We start from the raw sequence: 14,017 nt of genomic DNA, 5'->3' as shown, positions 1-14,017 counted from the left end.
TCTGGAAGGAGAAACAGAAACCACAGAAACAGAAATGACTGCGCCAAGCGTGGCACATTTCAGGGAGTCACAGCTATCCCGCGCAAACTCGCTTTACCTGCGTGCTACTCCTCAAGGGCGCCCTTGCGGTTACTCAGCTGCAAGTTTTGAGACTGGGCGGGAGACTCAGGCTGGCTCAGAGGCCACAGCGAGTGGAATCCGCTCAGCTCAGTGAACCTGAAGTTGTTCATTGCGGAGCCGGTGCCGGGTGGAAGAATTCAAGGAATGCAGCCTGATGGCACCGGCAGCCCCAGAGACCGGTCAGGTGACAGGCTGCACCTCACCCAGCGGAGTTACCTCCCAGTGCAACGCTCTGTTTTCTGGGGTGAAACACAAAGCCTGCTCCAGTAAAGGAGAGTTGTTTTTAACAGAGAAAACAGAACTCCCTGTGTTCGTGAAAATCTATACTTTCCCAGGGAAGAATAGGGGGCGGGGCGAGCCACGCAGGAAACAGTTTTCAACAGGAACTTAAGCAGGTGAACCGAATGGCTGTAGGGAGCCGCCTCTCAGAGCCCCAGGGGAGGAGAAGAGAACTGCAGCTGCATTAACACTTCCCTCTCCCTGAGATTTCACACAGGTTTTGGAAACACTGAGCTTTCGTCCAATAAGAGTCACCTCCTAAAGAAAATATCCCTTTGCTCTGCCTCTAGAGTAATATTGTTGAAAGTTTATGCGGGAAGTTGCTAATAAACAGAACAAACTTACTTTACCACACACATACTCTGTTTCCTTATTTGCTGGGAAGTTCTTCATAAAAATCCACGTGGACCAGATATGTTGGATTTGTACTTTTAAATATTGCAGCAATACTCAGAAAAAATGTTTATCCTGCTTAATCTATTGACACTCCGATGGAGAAAAGGGCACTGGAAACTTCCCTTATTGTTTAAACAGTTAACAGTGCACTTTAAAAAGGACAGTTTTAAAAACGGCATTCTTCTCTACCCCCACGTTTCTGTTCCTGCGGTAGATCTATAGCTATCAAATCTTCTCTCTTCTGGCAATGCGTACAGGTGGCTATCGTGCGGATAATCTCATCTTTGTACTCACTAGGTTGTGTCTATTCAGAGTGTGGTCAGGGTGACCACAGTTAGACCAGGTCATATGTTCCAGGAGAATGACCTCATAAATCTGCCTAGACACTTGGTGATCAATCATGTTTTTATGCCATCCACATTTGAAGAACTATCTCCTTGAAGAATTCCTGTATAAAAATCAAGAATCACGCCTGGCGCGGTGGCTCACGCCTGTAATCCCAGCACTTTGGGAGGCCGAGGCCAGTGGATCACAAGGTCAAGAGATCCAGACCATCCTGGTCAACATGGTGAAACCCCTCTCTACCAAAAACATGAAAAATTAGCTGGGCATGGTGGCGCACTCCTGTAATCCCAGCTACTCGGGAGGCTGAGGCAGGAGAATTGCCCGAACCCAGTAGGCGGAGGTTGCGGTGAGCTGAGATGGCGCCATTGCACTCCAGCCTGGGTAACAAGAGCGAAACTCCGTCCCCAAAAAAAAAAAAAAATCAAGAATCCAGTCATTCATGAGTAGCTGTATTTTTTTCACTGGTAGTTTTCTAATTTACAAGATACTAATGAAGTCTCCTCTTTTAATGGAATAGACGATATTGCTTTAGCCTTCCCTTTTAATCCTCTATTCATTATTACTAATTTTTAATTATTACATTTTTATGCAGTTTTCTTCCTTTTTATAAAAGTGTGTAGAGTCCTGAATTGAACATTCTATGGAACTCCAGTAAAAAGAGCAGAGTGATAAGAGTTTGGGAATCTGGACTCAACTGGGTTCCAAGCTCAGCTATGCCATTACCTGCAGTGTAAATGTGGGCAGGTTAATTAGCCTTCCTGAGCCTCGAGTTCCTCCTTTGCTCCTGAGGATTTTGATATGGGTTGTTGGGAGGTTTCAGGAGATGATGTAAAACATTTAACACAGAGCCTGGCATATGGCAACCACAGAAGAAGTGCCAGCAATCATATCCTTAGGAGTACTATTATTCCTATAGATGGTTCACCAGTTAACACATCCCATGCCATACCTTTTAAAAACTAATACACTACTGTACTGTTCACTAAATTGAGTTCACAGGGCTAAAGATGCTTAGGTTATTTCCATTTGTGCCATATTTATATCTTAGTTGTTCTCTCCCTATTTAGTCATTCTGTCCTTAACTCTGGATTGTTCACTTTTCATCTATAAACTTCACTCTCTTGAATGTATCCCTGTTGATTTTTTGGCAACCTTATCTTGTTTCCTGGAGAGAGAGCTTTACTGTGATCCTACCCCCACCAAGGTTGAACAATCACAGCGAATGTTTTTATAGAGCAGAGATGAGCTAGGATACAATGTACCTCAAACTTTTTGTGGCGGGTAATCCAAACACCTGAGTCCATGGAAGTGTAGCACTCCTTCCCTTGTTTATTAATGAGAAAGGAGTGCCCGTCCAGGACACCAGCTACTTTCTTTATGACTTTTAAGGTGACTTACACTCAATGCCCACTAATAAAACATTAGTGGCTTACTCTATTATGCATCTGTAGATTCTGCTAAATGAACATATACATGAACCAGAGGACTTAATCGCTACACTATTGGGATATTGCCTGTAGAATAATTGAAACTCTTGGGAGATATTTCAATCACCATAATTAACTCAAGAAGCCAATTTACTCTGAAGAATTCAGCCTCTAGCTTGCAACTTAAGTTAGGATATTCCCTGGCTTTCCCACTTCAAAAAATTCCAGAATGGCAAAATTTATTTACATTACGCTTTAGACTATGTTACTCTGTATCAAAATATTTTCATTTTATTCACCTGTGTTAAAAAAAATGCTCATTAACAAACTTAGACTTATTTCAGTTCTAGAAACTTTCAATAAAGTTCTCAGATTTTCTCTTGAAAGAAAAGATTAAAGATTCTTTTGAAGGAGCATCTTTTTCACACAGCGTGAAAGGACTACAGGCGTTCCCATGGGAATTGGCTGCATACATTTCAGCCCTTCCCACAAGATGTCTATTGTTCCCTGGACGTCTCAGGGCTTCCTTGGCTGTGACACGTTGCTACACTTCACTTCTACTGAAAGCCTCTGAGGCTGACTTATTCCAAGCGATCCTAAAAGACTCAGCCCTGTCTTTTTGCTACAGTGCATACAATCTAAGTTTGTAGCAAGCTTATTTCATACATATATTTTTTAAAAATAGGTTTGGTGACCTATTTAGGCAAGAGATCAAAAAGCTACTTAATTTTGATTACATATTTCAACTTATTAAAACACAAATAGGAAACATTTCCTTCCAGAAGAATGAGAAATACTTATCTTCAAGTCTAATAAACTTTTTAAAATCCAGGCTTTTGTGACTTGTCATAATTTTACACTGTATCTATTTTCACCTGTAACGTTTGACTTTGCTCTGGAATAATACAAGCCTGGCTGAAAAATCCTAATTCAAATTCTGTGGGTTTGTTCCTGCAGAAAATGTACCAAAACTCTCAAACTACAAGGAAAACTCAATGTTAAATCTATCTCCATTTACATTTAAGTTTCCTTTACTAAATATCTTTATGGCCAACTCAAATAATTCTCTACATTTTTTTTTTTGCTTTTTAAATTGTAAATATATAAATGTCATTTAATCCAATGGTTGACTACTTTAGCAATTTAAGCGTATATCTGAAAGAACAAAAAGGTGATTAGATTTAATTATAATTTTTAAGAGATCTGAAACACCAAAGGAAAAAAACAGCAGCAGCAACCAACAGTAAGGGTGACCCTGTTCAACCTACTGACTATAATGATGCTACAGTATTTAATTTTATTTGAAAATTCTTAGGCAGAGCCAGTTTCTTTGTTGGTTGCAAAATGTTGATTGAGGTAAACAAAAGTATAAAATAGTAATATAGAGACTAGATTATTACAGAGTAAAACAAAAATGCACATAATATGAATCTAGAAGCACAGCTTTCTGCTCCTGAGGCCTAGAGACATGTTTTAATAACCCACAGAGAAGTGGCTTTTTTACCCTAATAACCGAAATGCATGCATACATGGCTAGACACACAGCTCCCAAATGCACTCTATCTGCATAATCAGCCAGCCCCTGGAAGTTTCTCAGCTCCATTCTCCTATCCCCACTCTGCCTCTCTGCAGCCTCTGACATTTACTTTAATTAGCTTTTGTTTTTGCTGAGCAAAAGGACATGAAAGAAGATAGCCATACCTCTTTGCACAGGAATCTCTGGTCATAGAAAATAGAAGGCAAAATGCTTGATCTTTAGAGCACTGCAGCTGGGACCCATGACCACGCTCAGAGGCAGCCTTGCAGCTGCTGCCCAGTCCTGAGGGCTGCAGCCGCGTCTCCCTGTCCTGCTTGTCAAGCCAGCGGTACACTTCATTCCCTCCCCATGGACTCAGCGTGCGGAATCAGGCAAATAAGTAACTTCTCCTCTCTCTCCCAAACTTCTCCTTAGACCTAATAATTGGCACAAAGCTTCACTTATTTCTACACTTGATTTGCAGATTTCTCTGAGCAGATCCGTAGTTTAAAAGAATTAGATTTGCCTAACAACCAGTACTTTAGGTTCTGTTAATGAATAACTCACTTTAAGAAATCAAGGAAGTTTTAGGTTAATATCAGATGTGGGGCCTTTTAGCAGGCATCAGAAAAAAGGCTTGGGGAAGGAATGGAGGAAGGGAAGCACTGGAATGAAACGGTATTTAAGCTAAATATGATAGAAGAAAATACCACAAGAGAAGCAAAAATGGCTAGTGTGAAGGAGCAAGTCTAATTATATTATTGGTATCGCTTACAAAACACAAAACAACTGAATGAAACTTCCCTGGTAGCACTAGGGATTTTTCTGAGCCCGCATGGTTCCTTCTTGCATCCACCCAAATTGCTAACTCCCTTCCTTTTACCATCCAAATAATAGAATTCCTCTCTTCAGACCTAATTCATTGGGATCCCTCACAAGCACTCCCACATTGCCTCATCTCTCTCTCTTTTAAGAGAATGCACTTTAAAACCTCTAATGCATAAATTAATTGGTGGTGCCCAGTAGATTATTATATCTGGAGGCTCTTCTCTCCCTCTTAAGTGTATGGTATGGGCTTTCTTCTCTTATTGATCTGAGGTTTTGCCTATACATGAAAGAAAACATTTCTGAGCCTCTCCCAACCAGAGCTTTCAGTCAAACCATGTGAGTGTGGTGGGGGGGTTGGCGGGGGCTTGCAGTGGGGAGAGTCAGGTGTAAGGTGTACAAGTGGAAATATAAGTATTTCCATTCAGAGGTAATCATACTACATGTAAATAAATTACTGGATCAATTAAAAGGACTACTCATGGGGTGAAGATTACTTTTCCCTGTGTTTGCCACTCGATATTCACTTACTCAACTTCTAGTCAAAACTGCACCCAAATTTCCCTTGGGAAACCACATCCTTTGGTTAGAGTCGATGGCCATAAATAGGATGGGCCTTAATTGGTCTTAGCCAAATTAGAGTAATTGCATTCTCATGATTGTAATGACTAATGCAGGGGAGGTGTGTGACACCTTCTAGGCCAATGAGAGGACAATGATGAATGCTCAGCTTTGGGAGAAAGAAGTCTAAGCTGCTCAGCTTGATGACAAGAAGGTATAAGGTCTGGCTGCTGTTGCCCTTTTACCACCAAGAAAACTGTTGACTTCATTTGGGCCCCTTAAACCACTGGCTCCTAAAGCTAACAAGATCTACCCTTAGATCTTAGTATACACTAATAAACTCCTTAACAGCTTAAGTGATTTTATTTTGGGTTTTCTGCCATTTACCATTAAAAACTTTCCACCAGACAGAATTGGCCTAACCTAGGATTGTGGGAGGGCTCTCCTGGGTGCAGAAAACCTTTCTGAAGGTCAATTTGGCTTGTCAAAAATCTATAAAAATGTGCACCTTTGGATCCAGATATTCAATTTCTATGACTCGGTTATAAAGACATTCATCACAGTGCTGTGAATGTCTTACAATAGAAAAAATGGAAAGGGATAGACTTGAAGTCAGAGAAATGTGATTGATTGGTCATACAGAAAGGAGCAAGTCCACAGTCTGCACACAGAAATGGCTCCAGGTGGAAGTCACAAGAGCAGTGGAGGAGGTTCACCTGATGACTCAGACTCAAGGGCCTAGGGATTTGGGTCCAGCTGTGGCTGTTAGTGAAAGCCCTTCCTCTGAGGCTGAACACGTGACAGAGATCTGAGGAGCTGAGTGAGACCTTCGGACCAAGCCTGGGCACCACTGAGGCAGGGACCCAAACTTCGAAAGCTGCAACCCTATGGCAGTCTTGGTTAAGAGCCTGCACAACTAACCAGTCCTCAGTGAACAGGATGACATCTATCACACTGATAATGGTAAGCTTGTCAGACTCGATCTCTCTCTCCAGCTGGCATTTGGAAGCAAGACTAATCTAAACTGAGAAATCTCCAACTGGAGACAATGGAGACATGTTTAGCATAAAAGGAAAATAGTTTCTGATAATAAGGAGAAGTGAGAATGTGAACATTAATTACAAAAATAAAATTGATGTGACCACATTTTTTCCCTAATAGAATGAAGTGGGACTGGTAGGTTACATATTTATACCTTTTATAAAAAAAAGATATTATACTGAATAATATAATCTCTTTTCACATATGTTGCAAACATCTTTTCAGATTAATAATATTCATCTACATCATTTAAATATAAAATAATATTCCATTGGCTGGTGCTCATGCCTGTAATCCCAGCTGTTTGGGAGGCTGACACGGGTGGATCACCTGAGGTTGGGAGTTCGAGACCACCTGACCAACACCAAAAAATCCCATCTATGTTAAAAATACAAAAAAAAAAAAAAATTATCTGGGCGTGGTGGCAATGCCTGTAATCCCAGCTACTCAGGAAGCTGAGGCAGGAGAATCACTTGAACCTGGGAGGTGAAGTTTGTAGTGAGCGGAGATTGTGCCATTGCACTCCAGCCTCGGCAACAAGAGCAAAACTCCATCTCAAAATGATAATAATAATAATAGTCATCATCATCCACTTATATTCTATAATGCGCTATATATTTTTTCATCTTAACCATGCTCCAACATTTGAATATTTTCTTTCTTTCTTTCTTTTTTTTTTTTTGAAGAGAAATTGATCCGTCTCTTATCAGGATGGAGTCTGCATTTCAAGGACTATTGTGAACAGTGGCTTTTTTAAGACCAGGAAAGTTTCCACAATACATTTCCAAGGACAATGAGAACATCTTCATTCTTCATTACATAACTAAAAGAAAGAATCAAGTGACTCTTACCTGAAAAAAGCAGATCTGCTGTAAGATAACTGGCTTTATTCATAGGAGAGAAACAGGTTCCATTTTTTCATAGATAAATATCCAGATAGGTGAATAAATGAGAAACAGAAAAAGAGAGGGAGGTGGGAAAGGAAGAAAGGAAGGAGGGAAAGAAGGAAGGAAGAAAGAAAGGAAGGAAGGAAGGGAGAGAGAGGGAAAAAGGAGGGAGGGAGGGAGGGAAAGAAACTAATCATCAGGGTGTGAAAGGTGGGTATCTACTTTGATGAGGTCACAAGAATGCCTTCTTTTCTTATTTTACTTCTCTTACTGATTTTTCTGCACCGATCATGTTATTTTTGAATAGGAAAAACATTAATAAATTGTAAAATGAAATTGTATAACCACAGATAACTAAGATTCACTCAGCTACAGAAAAAAAAATTCTGACCTGACTTGAATTTTTGTTTTTGCAATGCAGTCATGATAAAAAGATCAACAGATTTGAAAATGTCATAAAATTAGATTTCTATCAATGCTTTTAGAATTGAAACAGATTTATCTGAAGAGATATTTCAGAAAGCAAAATCACTGCATCAGAATATTTGAGCTTCATAAAGAAATACAGTCTTTAAGGTTTGAGAGGCATTCATTTATAAATAATTTATATTTATACAAAATTGTTTTACATTGAAAATTTTTCAACTATGCTTTGAGAGTTATTCATATGTACATAAATGATATAGCTACTTATAAATGGATGCATACATGAGAGATAGATAAAGAGATAGCTATACTTTTAGTTGCTGATAGCATTTCGTGTTACGAATATAGTGCATTTGGTATATCCATTCCTCTATTCTGTTATATCCATTCTTCTATTGATGAAGCTCTAAGTGGTTTGCAGAATTTTACTAAGAGGTAATGCGGATTTAGGGTTGAAAGAGCACACTTGGGCTGGGTTGCCAGCCTAAGTTCAAATCCAGTCCTACCATTTACAAGCCACATAACCTTGGGCAATGTCCTCAACATTTTTGTTATGTTAGTATTTTTTTTTTTGTAATCTATAAGGTGAGGATCTTAATGGTACTTACCTCCTAGAGTTGTTATGAGGATTGTATGGGGTAATATTTGCAAAGTGCTTGGAATCATGACTGGAATGTAGTAAGTGCTACATGAGTGTTTGTTAAATACAAGCCAAAAGGAACATTCTTATAAGTGCTTCCTTGTGCACAGTTGCAGGAATTTGTCTAGGATTCATATCCAGAAGTGAAATTTCTGGGTTGTAGGGTATGCAGATTTTTAATTTTATTAAATGCTGCCAAATTACACTTCAACAGGTCAGAACCAATCAATGTTCCCACAAGGGTGACTTTTTGTCACATATCTGACATTGTTCAAAAAACCTCCTTAATTTGACCTGATGGACGAAAATGGTATCTTTTTTGTATTAATTTACCTTTTTCTGATAAGTGATGAGAGTAAATATGTTTCACACTCTGAACATATTCATAATTTCTCTTCAGTTAGACATCTGTTCAAATTCATATTCTTTTCATGGATTCATATGGAGTGTCTTTTTCTTACTGATTTGAAGAAATAGTTTACATACTGCAAATACTAAGGCTTTGTTTGCTACATTTGTTGTAATTATATTTAATTTGTTTTTCAGCTTTGTTGACTGGAAACATTTGCTATATGTAAGTTTTGTTAATCAAATTTTAAAATTAAAATTAATACGTTAGTATAGTTTAAACTTCAAGATGTACATATATAGAGTGAAAAGATACCCACTCACATATCCTTGTTGTCCATTTACTTAGTTCTTGCCTGACGCTCTGCTGCAAGAAACAAGATGTAACCCTCCAACATTTCTTAATTCAAATACAAACAAGTGAAAGTATGTATTTTATTTCCGTGATTTCTTTTTCCCCAACAGGGTTTCTGATACCCAGGCTGGAGTGCAGTGGTACGATCACAGCTTGCTGCAGTCTCAACCTCCCAGGCTCAAGAGATACTTCCACCTCAGCCTCCCTAGTAGCTGAGACCATAGGTGTGTGCCACTACACCAGGCTAATTTTCATGGGTTTTGCCATGTTACCCAGGCTGGTCTTGAACTCCCAGGCTCAAGCAATCCACCCACCTCAGCTGCCCAAAGTTCTGAGATTCAGGCATGAGCCACCAAGCCTGACCTATTCCCACAGTTTTACATACAAGGTTGTTTGCTCTATACACTCAGTTCTGCAAATTGCTTTAATTACTTAACAATATGACAATATGTCTTGGTGCTGTTTCCAACTCAGCATGTGGAGAGCCTGCTGACTCTTTGTAAAGCTGTCTACTCATCCACTGAGCAGATGTGCCACCATTTATTTAACGACTGGCACTTGGGTAATTTTAATATTTTGTATTCCTAAAAATCGAGCAATAAATTAGATTGAATGTTTTCATTAAAAAAACATTTTCCCTTGATAGTTTATGATTTTTTCTGTCTTTCTTAAGAAACCTTTGCTTAGCCCAAGTTAATAAAGATTCTCCTTTATTTTCTTCTAAAATATGTAGTTATTTTTCTGTTTAGGTTTTAATGCAAAATTCATTTGTTGGGTTTTTTTTTTTTTGAGACGGAGTTTCGTTCTTGTTACCCAGGCTGGAGTGCAATGACGCGATCTCGGCTCACTGCAACCTCCGCCTCCTGGGTTCAGGCAATTCTCCTGTCTCAGCCTCCCGAGTAGCTGGGATTACAGGCACGGGCCACCATACCCAGCTAATTTTTTGTATTTTTAGTAGAGACGGGGTTTCACCATGTTGACCAAGATGGTCTGGATCTCTTGACCTCGTGATCCACCCGCCTCGGCCTCCCAAAGTGCTGGGATTACAGGCTTGAGCCACTCATTTGTTGTTTTTAATGTGAGGCAGAAGTCTGGTTTTGTTTTCTGTATATAGATAGCACATTTTTCTGATACAATTTTTTAAATGTAGTAATACTCTATTGATTTATGATACCGGCTGTTATAATCCAACCTTACATTTATGTTCAGGCCTATTTCAGGAGTCTCCGTTATGGTCATTGGTCTATTTGTTTTCCTTTATGCCAGTACTATACCATTTTTTAAATCTTCATTTTATAATGTCTTAATATAGTGTAGAAAGAGTACCCCTTCATTGTTCTTTCTTCTTGAAATGTCTTAGCAGTTCTTTGACTACAGAAATTTTACAGCAATCAGAGTCCATAGAAATCAATTTGAAATCTTGATGAGAATTGTAATGAATATGTAGATTACTTGGGGAGTATCGATATCTTTAGCATGTTGATTTATTTAATTTATGCACAAGGTAAAATTTCTACTTATTCAAGTAATCTTTCTTGTTCCTCAATAAACCATTACATATTGTTTTCATTAAGTTCATGCACATATGTGTAGGGTTTATTCCTAGATACTTTATAGTTCAGTTAGTGTTGCTTCTTTTTTATGTGATCCTTTTTTCCTATTCCATTTTCTATTTTATTATTTCTAGTGTAAGGGAACTTCAAAGATTTTTGTATATATTGTTCTTAATCCACACCCTTGCTGAACCATATTATTAGTTTTAAATGTTTACTTGTATATTCTCTCGCATTGTTGGCAATCTTATCATCTGAAAATATAAACTTTTTCCTAATTTATTTATCTCTTGCTTCCTTTTAAAATTTATTTATACCCACTTCTAATTTTTTTTTGAACCTTCTTGTCATTAAGTCATTTTAAGGAACCAGAGTCAGTCTTGTTGGTCAGCATCACTCCCATCTTTTTTATTTTTATTTTTGTATTTTCTATTTCATTAACTTCTGCTTTTTTCCTCCTTGTTTCTTTTCTACAACTTTTATTAGGTTTACATTTTCCCTTAGCCTCTTGGAATTACTATTTAGCTATTCATATATATATATTCCTAAAGTCTTTGCTGTAAGTTGTGTTTATGGATTTTATATTTTTATCTTCATTACTTCCTTCTATCTTTTCTAGGTTTATTTTGCTGTTATCATTTTGTTTTCTTTTACTTTCTTGAGCTTGAAATTAAGGCCATTGATTTTTAGCTTTTCTTTTTTCCTCACATTTGCCTTTAAAACCCTAAGTTTCATGGCTGTAGTTGCCATTTATAAGTATTGATATGTTGTGTTTTTGTTATCACTGAGTTCAAAATATTTTCTATTTTTATTGTGATGTTTTTGACCCAAGCAGCTATTTAGAAATCCACTGTTTGATTTCCAAATATTTAGAGATTTTTCTAGTTACCTTCTTATTCTCCCACAGTGGGCAGAGAGCCTGTTCTGTTCAATCCTTTAAAATATTTTGAAACGTGTTCCATGTCTCAGCATATGATCATTTAAAAACTGTTCTGCATGCTGGATCCAGTGGTCTACATTAGGTCAAGTTTTAAAATTATTTTTCCATTATTATAATCTTATAATGTAGCACCTCTAAATATCTAATTTCCTTGTTGTTCTATTAGATATTTAGAGGGGTGTGACAATTTTTGGTGTATTTTGGAATTGTCCATTTTTCCTTATGTCTATTTTGAAGTTCTGTGTATTTTGTAATTCTGTCTATTTTGAGTTTCTGTTATACTTGGATAGAAAGTTTGAATTGTTATAATCTTCCTGGTGGATAAAAACTTTTGTTATTTTATTTTTATTTTTAGAGACAGGATCTTACTCTGTCACCCAGGCTGGAGTGTAGTGGCATGATCATAGCTCACTGCAGCCTTGAACTCCTGAGCTCAAGCAGTCTTTCTACCTCAGCCTCCTGAGTAGCTTGGACTACAGGTGTACCACCATGCTCTACTAATTTTTAAAAATTATTTTAGATACGGGGGTTTTGCCATGTTGCCCAGGCTGGTCTTGAACTCCTGGCCTCAACTGATCCTCCCACCTTGGCCTCCCAAAGTTCTGGGATTACAATCATGAGCCACTACACCCAGCCAAATTACTGTTGTTATTATGAAGCATTTTCTAATAGTGCTTTTTCTATCAAAGTTGGCTTTGCTGATAATAATATAACTATGTAATTCTTTTGGTTAATATTTGCATGCTATGTTTCTTTTTATCCTTTTAATTTTATGGTCCCTTTATCCTTATGCTTCCGATATCTTTTTTAATATCACATGGTTGTTTTTTTTTTCTTTCAATCTGATCATCTTTGTCTTTCAAGTAGAATATTTAGACAATTTGCATTTAATTTCATTACTTACATATTTAGGTTTAAATTTACCATCTTGGTATTTGTTTTCGATTTGTTCTATTTGTTTTATGATTCTTTTTCTCTGCTGTCTTGCTTTTGTTTTCATCGAGATTTTTATTCCTCTTTTCTCCTCAATAAGTTTAGAAATTAGTATATATTATTTACTATTCTTTTAGTGCTTCATTAAATAATATAACAAGTAAGCATGTATATAATTTTATATGTGTATATATAATATGTGTGTATGTTTGTGTGTGTGTGAGGAATCACCACAAGATATTATTTCAATAATGATATTATGATATACCTAAGTGTGGATTTCTTTTTATTTATCTTGCTTAAGATTCATAGAGCTTCTTGAATCTGTAGTTTGAGGTCATTTTTGGAGTATTTGTAGGTATTCCCTCTTCAAATTATTAATCTTGCCCCATTCCCTTTCTTTTTCTAGTAAGTCTTCCATTACATGTACACGAAACACTATATTGCACTATTTGTATCTCTTAATTCTATTTGTAGTTTCTATCCTTTGGCTCTCTGTGCTTCAGTCTGGATTTTTTTTTCTGATTTGTCTTCTACTCTATTAATTCCCTCTTCAGCTGTAATTAGCAGACTTCCACTAAAATTTTAATTTTAGCCATTGTCGTTTTTGTTTATAAAATTTTCACTTGTTTCTTTATATATAAATTCCAATTCTCTGCTGAAGTCTTAATTATGTCTTTTCCCCCTCCTCAAATACGATAGGCATAATTATTTTAAAGTTTCTGCCTAACAATTTCAGTATCTGGGGATTCAGAAGGTCCATATCTGTTGGTTATTTTTTTCTAGTTTTTATTCATATTTTATTGTTCCTTGTATGCGTGTGTGTGTGTGTGTGTGTGTGTGTGTGTGTGTGTGTGTGAATGGGCATTGTATTTGCAGTGTCCATTGTAGAAATAATTTAATGCTAAGAATGTCATGTTCTTAGGAAGAGGATTTATATTTGCTTATGCCAGATATCTAGAGGCATTAGCATTGGTATCATCTCGATTCATTTTAGGTATTGAGATACGTTTAAGCTGAGTTCACTTCTATTCCAGTTTGTCCTGTCTCCGGTATAGATGCCCTCAAAGTTTCTACAGGGGTTTTTATAAGTCTCCTTTCCTTTTTGATAGGTCCTAAACTCTAATGACCATTAACTTTTCTCTTGAAGCTGTGAAAAGTAATGTTTAACTTCTCAGCCTCTTCGACTTTCAGGTTCCCTTTGAGTCAGTAAAGCTCTCCAAAGAAGAATGGACCCCAAAGCCAGGTTCACCACCCTGAGCTTTGATCCCTTCCACATATTGAATCACTGATACTTTATTGTTGTTTTGCATTTTCAAAACCTTGGAGCAAACTGTTCTTCCAAACACTTAAAAATTATTTTTTTTCCAGATTTTATTGTCCTTAGTAGAATAATTGGTCAGATTTACATAGCCTGATTTTATT

At 37.3% G+C, this 14,017-nt stretch overlaps 1 protein-coding gene across 7 annotated transcripts in view; it reads right to left on the bottom strand.

Annotated features, from left to right (window-relative positions):
• Nucleotides 1-4,454, bottom strand: part of VEPH1 (ventricular zone expressed PH domain containing 1) — a 232,489-nt gene extending 228,035 nt beyond the window's left edge. For 6 of the 7 annotated variants that reach the window (XM_008983589.5, XM_017965729.4, XM_035278812.3 and 3 more), the window contains exon 1: nt 4,269-4,454. The gene's annotated coding sequence lies outside the window, so the exon portion shown is untranslated. Of the gene's footprint in view, nt 1-97; nt 483-4,268 lie in introns of those variants that run through there. The other variant, XM_002759456.6, reaches the window with a different exon arrangement.
• Nucleotides 4,455-14,017: the final 9,563 nt, after the last annotated feature.

This window comes from Callithrix jacchus, chromosome 17 (assembly GCF_049354715.1).
Source record: "Callithrix jacchus isolate 240 chromosome 17, calJac240_pri, whole genome shotgun sequence".
Taxonomy (NCBI): domain Eukaryota; kingdom Metazoa; phylum Chordata; class Mammalia; order Primates; family Cebidae; genus Callithrix; species Callithrix jacchus.
Note: the sequence above shows the minus strand (reverse complement) of the source record. Positions and strands in the feature narration are given on the sequence as shown.